This window comes from Hypanus sabinus, chromosome 2 (assembly GCF_030144855.1).
Source record: "Hypanus sabinus isolate sHypSab1 chromosome 2, sHypSab1.hap1, whole genome shotgun sequence".
NCBI lineage: Eukaryota > Metazoa > Chordata > Chondrichthyes > Myliobatiformes > Dasyatidae > Hypanus > Hypanus sabinus.
The window spans coordinates 209,802,784-209,812,799 of NC_082707.1; positions in this window are offsets into that span (position 1 = coordinate 209,802,784).

Genomic DNA, 10,016 nt, shown 5'->3' on the forward strand with positions numbered 1-10,016 from the left:
AGGGAGAAGCACAAGTCAGATGTATCAGCATTGCAATGGAATCAAGGATTCACAGAGACATGGGAGAGGAGCTTGTCCAGGTGGACTGGAGGAGGATACTGGTGGGGGTGACGGCAGAGCAGAGATGGCTGAAGTTTCTGGGAATAGCTCGCAAGGTGCAGGATGGATAGCAGTGGTAGGAACTGTGACTGACAGGGAAGTTATGGATCGTATAAAAGCCAAGGAAAGGGCACATAAGGTAGCAAAAGTGAGTGGGAAGTTGGATGATTGGGGAAATCCAACAAATGGCAACTAAAAAAGCTGTAAGAAGAGACAAGATGAATATGAAGGCAGCAAAGCCAATAATATAAAGCAGGACACAAAGTTGTTTTAGTTATATAAAGAGTAAAAGGGAGGCAAGAGTTGATATTGAAAAATGATGCTGGTGAGGTAGTGATGGGGAACAAAGAAATGGAGATGAACTTAATGGGTACTTTGCATCTTTCTCTGTGGAAGACACTAGCAGAGTGCCAAAGGTCCGTGAGTGTCAGGGAGAGGTGCCACACATGAGGCTGCTTAACAAGAAAAATATCCTATGGTGTTACAGAATAGATACTGGCGTGGATAGAGGAAAGTCTGACAGGCAGGAGGCAGCGAGTGGGAATAAAAGGGACCTTCTCTGGTTGGCTGCCGGTGACTAGTGGTGTTCCTCAGGGGTCAGTATTGGGACCGCTACTTTTCACATCGTAATGGTTTAGATAGTGGAGTTGATGGCTTTGTGACAAAGTTTGTGGATGATATGGAGATAGGTGGAGGGGTAAGTGGTGCTGAGGAAGCAAGGCAATTGCAGCAGGACTTGGACAAATTGGAAGAATGGGCAAAAAATGTGGCAGATGGAATAGTGTTTTGGGCAATGCATGATAATACATTTTGGTAAAAGGAACAGAAGTGCGGACTATTATCTAAATGGTTCAAACAGCAGAGGTGCAGAGGGATTTAGGAGTCCTTGTACAAGACTCCCAGAAGGTGAATTTACAGCTTAATTCTGAGTAAAGAAGGCAAATGCAATGTTGGCATTTATTTCAAGTGGAATAGAATATAAAAGCAAGGAGATAATGCTGAGGATCATAAGAGACAAGTCAGGCCACACTTCAGAATCAGAATCAGGTTTATTATCACCGGTACGACGTGAACTTTTTTAACTTAGCTTTAGCAGTTCATTGCAATATATATACAGAAGAAAGTAAATATAAATGAATAAATTACAGTATACGTATATTGAATAGATTAAAATTGTGCAACAACAGAAAAATATATTTTCAAGAAGTGAGATAGTGTCCACGGGTTCAATGCCCATTCAGAAATTGGATGGCAGAGAGGAAGAAGCTGTTCCTGAATCACTGAGTGTGCGTCTTCAGGCTTCTGTACCTCCTATCTGATGGTAACAGTGAGAAAAGGGCATGCCCTGGGTGCTGGAGGTCCTTAATAATGGACGCTGCCTTTCTGAGACACTGCTTGGGAGTATTGTCAACAGTTTTAGGCCCCATATCTCAGAAAGAATGTGATGTCATTGAAGACAGTCCGGGGGGGGGGGGGTCACAGGGATAATTCCATATGAGGAGCATTTGGCAGCTTAGCTTTGCGCCTGTACTCACTGGAATTTAGAAGAATGTGGGGGGGGGGGGGATTTCGCATTGAAACCTACCAAATTTTAAAAAGGACTAGAAAGGAAACATCCTCTCTGTATCTGCCCTATGTGTCCTGAACTAGAGGGCACAGCCTCAAAATTGAGGGGCAACCCTTTAGAACAGAGGTAAGGAGGATTTTTTTAGCCAGAGAGTAGTGTATCTGTGGAATGCTCTGCCACAGACTGTGGTGGGGACCAAGTCCATGGATATATTTAAGACAGAAATTGATTATTTCCTGGTCAGTCAGGGCATCAAAGGAAGGCAGGTGTATGATGCAGGATCCAGGATCAGCCATGATGGGATGGCAGAGAAGATTCAATGGGCTGAATGCCCTAATTCCACTCCTATGTCTTGTAGTCTTACTCTCGCCTCTCTTTTACACTTTATTTATCTGAAGAAACTTTCAGTATCCCCTTTAATATTATTGGCTGGCTTACTTTTTTATTCCATTTTAACCTTTTTAATGGCTTTTTTAGTTGTCTTCTGTTGGTTTTTAAAACCTTCCCAATCCTCAAGCTTCCCACTGATTGTTGCTCAATTATATGGCCTCTGTCTGGATTCTGTATTGGCTCACAAATGTTACACAGTGAAATTATGTTTAATTAGTGCAGGACAACTGCAAAAGGAGATTTAAAAAAACGTCCAGCAGATATTATAGGGCGGGAAGGCAGGTGTAAGGGGTGTATATATACATGCTGGTACCAACGACATAGGCAGGAAGAGGGATGAGGTCCTGAAGTGTGAGTTTCGGGAACTAAGCAGAAGGCTGAAGAACAGGACCTCAAGGGTGGTGTTCTCAGGATTCCTGCCAGTGCTACGTGATCGTGATGGTAAGAATTGGAGGAGATGGCAGTTGAATGCATGGCTGAGGATTTGGTGCAGGGGGCAGGGTTTTAGATTTTTGGATCATTGGGATCTCTTCTGGGCAAGGTGGGACCTGTACTGATTGGATGGGTTGCACCTGAACTCGAGGGGGAGCAATATCCTTGCAGGTAGGTTTGCTAGCATGGTTCGGGAGGGTTTAAACTAATTTGCAAGGGGAATAGGACCTGGAGTGATAGAGCAGTGAAAGAAGTGCATGGAGTAAAGCCGGATCTAACATACAGAGAGGTTTTGAAGAAAGAGAAGCAGAATAAAGGGTGTTAAGGTAGTAAGGTAGAAGGGCTAAAGTGTGTGTACTTCAATGCAAGAAGCATCAGGAACAAAGGTGATGAACTGAGAGCTTGGATACATACATGGAATTATGATGTAGTGGCCATTACGGAGATTTGGCTGGCACCAGGGCAGGAATGGATTCTCAATATTCCTGGATTTCAGTTCTTTAAAAGGGATATAGAGGGGGGAAAAGGGGAGAAGGGGTGGCAATACTGGTCAGGGATACTATTACAGCTACAGAAAGGGTGGGCAATGTAGCAGGATCCTCTTTTGAGTCAGTATGGGTGGAAGTCAGGAACAGGAAGGGAGCAGTTACTCTACTGGGGGTATTCTATAGGCCCCCTGGTAGCAGCAGAGATACTGAGGAACAGATTGGGAGGCAGATTTTGGAAAGGTGCAAAAATTAAGGGGTTGTTATCATGGGTGACTTTTAACTTCCCTAATATTGATTGGCACCTGATTAGTTCCAATGGTTTAGAAAGGGCAGAGTTTGTTAAATGTGTCCAGGATGGATTCCTGTCACAGTATGTTGACAGGCCGACTAGGGGGAATGCCATACTAGATCCAGTGTTAGGTAACAAACCGGGTCAGGTCACAGATCTGTCAGTCGGTGAGCATCGGGGGGACAGTGACCACCGATCCCTGGCCTTTAGCATTAACATGGAAAAGGATAGAATCAGAGAGGACAGGAAAAATTTTAATTGGGGAAGGGCAAATTATGAGGCTATAAGGCTAGAACTTGCAGGTTTGAATTGGGATGATGTTTTTGCAGGGAAATGTACTATGGACATGTGGTTGATGCTTAGGGATCTCTTGCAGGATGTTAGGGATAAACTTGTCCCAGTCAGGAAGATAAAGAATGGTAGGGTGAAGGAACCATGGGTGACAAGTGAAGTGGAAAATCTAATCAGGTGGAAGAAGGCAGCATACATGAGGTTTAGGAAGCAAGGATCAGATAGGTGTATTGAGGAATATAGGGTAGCAAGAAAGGAGCTTAAGAAGGGGCTGAGAAGAGCAAGATGAGGACTTCAGGCCTTGGCGAGTAGGGTAAAGGAAAACCCCAAGGCATTCTTCAATTATGTGAAGAACAAAAGGATGACAGGAGTGAAGGTAGGACTGATTAGAGATAAAAGTGGGAAGATGTGCCTGGAGGCTGTGGAAGTGAGCAAGGTCCTCAATGAATACTTCTCTTCAGTATTCACCAATGAGAGGGAACTTGATGACGGTGAGGACAATATGAGTGAGGTTGATGTTCTAGAGCATGTTGATATTAAGGGAGAGGAGGTGTTGGAGTTGTTAAAATACATTAGGACGGATAAGTCCCCGGGGCCTGACGGAATATTCCCCAGGCTGCTCCATGAGGCGAGGGGAGAGATTGCTGAGCCTCTGGCTAAGATCTTTATGTCCTCATTGTCCACGGGAATGGTACCGGAGGATTGGAGGGAGGCAAATGTTGTCCCCTTGTTCAAAAAAAGTAGTAGGGATAGTCCAGGTAATTATAGACCAGTGAGCCTTACATCTGTGGTGGGAATGCTGTTGGAAAAGATTCTTAGAGATAGGATCTATGGGCATTTAGAGAATCATGGTCTGATCAGGGACAGTCAGCATGGCTTTGTGAAGGGCAGATCGTGTCTAACAAGCCTGATAGAGTTCTTTGAGGAGGTGACCAGGCATATAGATGAGGGTAGTATAGTGGATATAATCTATGGAGATTTTAGTAAGGCATTTGACAAGGTTCCACACGGTAGGCTTATTCAGGAAGTCAGAAGGCATGGGATCCAGGGAAGTTTGACCAGGTGGATTCAGAATTGGCTTGCCTGCAGAAGGCAGAGGGTCGTGGTGAAGGGAGTACATTCAGATTGGAGGGTTGTGACTAGTGGTGTCCCACAAGGATCTTTTCTGGGAGCTCTACTTTTCGTGATTTTTATTAACAACCTGGATGTGGGGGTAGAAGGGTGGGTTAGCAAGTTTGCAGATGACACAAAGGTTGGTGGTGTTGTAGATAGTGTAGAGGATTGTTGAAGATTGCAGAGAGACATTGATAGGATGCAGAAGTGGGCTGAGAAGTGGCAGATGGAGTTCAACCCAGAGAAGTGTGAGGTGGTACACTTTGGAAGGACAAACTCCAAGGCAGAGTACAAAGTAAATGGCAGGATACTTGGTAGTGTCGAGGAGCAGAGAGATCTGGGGGTACATGTCCACAGATCCCTGAAAGTTGCCTCACAGGTAGATAGGGTAGTTAAGAAAGCTTATGGGGTGTTAGCTTTCATAACCATATAACCATATATAACCATATAACAATCACAGCATGGAAACAGGCCATCTTGGCCCTCCTAGTCCGTGCCGAACCCTTAATCTCACCTAGTCCCACCTACCCGCACTCAGCCCATAATCCTCCACTCCTTTCCTGTCCATATACCTATCCAATTTTACCTTAAATGACACAACTGAACTGGCCTCTACTACTTCTACAGGAAGCTCATTCCACACAGCTATCACTCTTTGAGTAAAGAAATACCCCCTCGTGTTTCCCTTAAACTTCTGCCCCCTAACTCTCAAATCATATCCTCTAGTTTGAATCTCCCCTACTCTCAATGGAAACAGCCTGTTCACGTCAACTCTATCTATCCCTCTCAAAATTTTAAATACCTCGATCAAATCCCCCCTCAACCTTCTACGCTCCAATGGATAGAGACCTAACTTGTTCAACCTTTCTCTGTAACTTAATTGCTGAAACCCAGGTAACATCCTAGTAAATCGTCTCTGCACTCTCTCTAATTTATTGATATCTTTCCTATAATTCGGTGACCAGAACTGCACACAATATTCCAAATTTGGCCTTACCAATGCCTTGTACAACTTTAGCATTACATCCCAACTTCTGTACTCAATGCTTTGATTTATAAAGGCCAGTGTTCCAAAAGCCCTCTTCACCACCCTATCTACATGAGACTCCACTTTCAGGGAACTATGCACAGTTATTCCTAGATCTCTCTGTTCCTCTACATTCCTCAATGCCCTACCATTTACTCTGTATGTTCTATTTGGATTATTCCTGCCAAAATGTAGAACCTCACACTTCTCAGCATTAAACTCCATCTGCCAACGTTCAGCCCATTCTTCTAACCGGCATAAATCTCCCTGCAAGCTTTGAAAATCCACCTCATTATCCACAACATTATCCATAAGTCGAGGGATAGAGCTTAAGAGATGCAATGTAATGATGCAGCTCTATAAAACTCTAGTTAGGCCACACTTGGAGTACTGTGTCCAGTTCTGGTCGCCTCACTATAGGAAGGATGTGGAAGCATTGGAAAGGGTACAGAGGAGATTTACCAGGATGCTGCCTGGTTTAGAGAGTATGGATTATGATCAGAGATCAAGGGAGCTGGGGCTTTACTCTCTGGAGGGAAGGAGGATGAGAGGAGACATGATAGAGGTGTACAGGATATTAACAGGAATAGATAGAGTGGACAGCCAGTGCCTCTTCCCCAGGGCACCACTGCTCAGTACAAGAGCACATTGCTTTAAGGTAAGGGGAGGGAAGTTCAAGGGGGATATTAGAGGAAGGTTTTTCAGTCAGAGAGTGGTTGGTGCGTGGAATGCACTGCCTGAATCAGTGGTGGAGGCAGATACACTAGTGAAGTTTAAGAGACTACTAGACAGGTATATGGAGGAATTTAAGGTGGGGGGTTATATGGGAGGCAGGGTTTGAGGGTTGGCACAACATTGTGGGCCGAAGGCCTGTACTGTGCTGTACTATTCTATGTTCTAGATTGAGGAAGTTGTATCATATTTACAAACGTATAAAAAACCAAATGATTAAAAATAAATCTAGTCAAAGATTATAGAGACAATTACAGCAGAAAATTATTAAATATTTTGTGAAGGGGAAGGTTGGAGGCATTGGATGAATGGGCAAGGGAAACTCGGAGAAAATCTTTCTTTTACTCTCTTTTTGCGCTAATTTTTAAATTTCTAAATATGTATTTATTGTAATTTATAGTTTTTATGTATTACACTGCGCTGCTGTCAGAAAACAAACTTCACAACATATGCCAGTGATAGTAAACTGGATTCTGATTATCTCCAATCAGGTGGAGGCACGGTTACCACATTGAGTGTTTTTGTTTATTTTTCAGATTACAGATCAGTGTAAAATTGGAACCCATTGGAACTTGCACACAACTGTGAATCCAACAGTAGTACCATCATTGCCCACGTGAGGACAGGAACACGAAATGACTGACAATCGGCACAAAATGCTGAAGGAACTCAGCAAGCCTCCTAAAGAGTTCCTCCGGCATTTTGTGTGTGTTGCTTGCATTTCCAGGATCTGCAGATTTTCTCTTGTTAGTGATTAAATTACTAGCAATGACAGGAAGACTCTCCTAACGAAGGCTGAAGACACAAATCCATTACTCTTTCCACAGAAACTGCCTGACCTGATGAGTTTTGCCAACATTTTTGATTTAAACTAACCATCTGTACATCCCCTCTGAACTCCCCCACTGGATTTAGCTCTCCTAGTGAGACCAAGTGTGCACTCTGTCTGGAATGGCCACCCCAAGTTCCCAGGCATGCGCCATTTCAACTCTGTTTCTACACCCTGACCTACCAGCCTTTGGTCTTCTCCACTGCCTCATATTCCACCAGGGCAGTGTACAAGCCAGTGGTATGAACATTGAATTTGTTATATACTTATTTATTTGGAGATGAGGACTTTCCAGCCCACCAAGCCTTGCCACCCAGCTCCCCACCTATTTAACCTGGGCCTAATCACAGGACAATTTACAATGACCAATTAACATAACAACAGAAGAAATAGGAGCAGGAGTAGACCATCAGGCCCATTGAGCCTGCCCCGCCATTCAATAAGATCGTGGCTGATCTGCCGTAAACTCAGCTCCATCTACCTGCCTTTTCCCCATAACCCTTAATTCCCCTAATATGTAAAAATCTATCAAACTGTATCTTAAATATATTTAGTGAAGAAGCCTCAACTGCTTCCCTGGGCAGAGAATTCCACAGATTCACCACTCTCTGGGAAAAACAGTTACTCCTCATCTCCATCCTAAATCTTCTCCCCGAATCTTGAGGCAACGCCCCCTAGTTCTAGTCTCACTTACTAGTGGAAACAGATTTCCTACTTCTACCTTATCTATCCCTTTCAAAATTTTTTAATGTTTCTATAAGATCCCCTCTCATTCTTCTGAATTCCAGAGTATAGTCCCAGGTGACTGAATCTCTCCTCATAAATTAACCCCCTCATCTCTGGAATCAACCTGGTGAACCTCCTCTGCACTCCCTCCAAAGTCAGTATATCCTTCCTCAAGTATGGAGACCAGAACTGCACACAGTACTCCAGGTGCGGCCTCTCCAGTACCCTGTATAGTTGCAGCATGACCTTCCTGCTCTTGAATTCAATCCCTCTAGCAATGAAGGCCAATATTCCATCTGCCTTAATCACCTGTTGTACCTGCAAGCCAACCTTTTACAATTCATGAACAAGCAGTCCCAAACTCCTCTGCACAACAGCATGCTGCAATCTTTCACCATTTAAATAATAATCTGCTTGTCTCTTATTCCTTCCAAAGTAGATGATCTCGCATTTACCAACGTTGTATTCCATCTGCCAGACCTTGGCCCACTCACTTAACCTATCTATATCCACATCCTCTGCAGACTCTCCACATCTTCTGTACAATTTGCTTTTCCACTCAGTTTAGTGTCATCAGCAAATTTTGCTACGCTACACTCAGTCCCCTCTTCCAAATCATCAGTGTAAATGGTAAACAGCTGTGGGCCCAGCACCGAACCCTGCGACACCCCACTCACCACTGACTGTCAACCGGAGAAACACCCATTTATACTAACTCTCTGCCTTCTATTGGTTAACTAGTCCACTATCCATGCCAATACACTTTCTCTGACTCCATTCATCCATATCTTACAAAGTATTTATGTTTGTTATGCAGCACCTTATCGAACATCTTCTGGAAATCCGTGTATACAACATCCATCTGTTCCCCTCTATCCACTGCACTCATTATGTCCTCAAAAAACTCCAGCAAGTTTGTCAAACAGGACCTGCCCTTTCTGAACCCATGCTGCGTCTAATGGACCCACTCCTTTTTAAATGTTACACTATTTCTTACTTAATGACAGCTTCAAGCATTTTCCCAACTACAGATTTTAAACTAACTGGCCTATAGTTGCCCGTTCTTTGCCTACATCCTTTCTTAAAAAGTGGCGTGACATTTGCCGTCTTCCAATCCGCCGGGACCTGCCCTGAGTCTGGAGAATTTTGGTAAATGATTACCATAACCAATTCCCTCAGCACCCTGGGATGCATCCCATCAGGACCAGGGGACTTACCTGCCTTCAGGCCATCTAGTTTGCTCATCACTATCTCTTTAGTGACAGTGATTTTATCGAGGTCCTCACCTCCCATTTCATCCATAACATCATTCTTTGGCAGATTAGATGCAACCTCCACCGTGAAGACCAACACAAAACAGTCGTTCAATGCCTCAGCCATTTCCTTATCACTGGTGGAACTGGACTCCCTGAGTGGCGTCTGAAAAGAGGATGCTGTCCAACTTGCATGCCATCTTGGACAATGTCTCCCATCCACCCCATAGTGTACTGGTTAGGCACAGGAGTACATTCAGCCAGACTCATTCCACCGAGATGTAACACTGAGCGTCATAGGAAGTCATTCCTGCCTGTGGCCATCAAACTTTACAACTCCTCCCTTGGAGTGTCAGACACCCTGAGCCAATAGGCTGGTCCTGGACTTATTTCCACTTGTCATAATTTATTTATTATTATTATTATCATTATTATTATTTAATTATTTATGGTTTTATATTGCTACATCTCTGTACTATTCTTGGTCTGTGCGACTGTAATGAAACCCAATTTCCCTCGGGATCAATAAAGTATGTCTGTCTGTCTAATATCAATTTCCCCTTATCATCTTCCAAGGAACCTACGTTGACTTTAGCCACCCTCTTCCACTTTATATATTTATAAAAACTTTTGCAATCTTTTTATATTTTGGGCTAATTTACTTTCATACTTTATCTTCAGTTTCCTTATTTTGTGTTTAGTTGTTCTCTGTTGCTTTTTAAAGTTTTCCCAATCCTCCAGTCTCCCACTACTCTTTGCGACTTTGTACACATGAGCTTT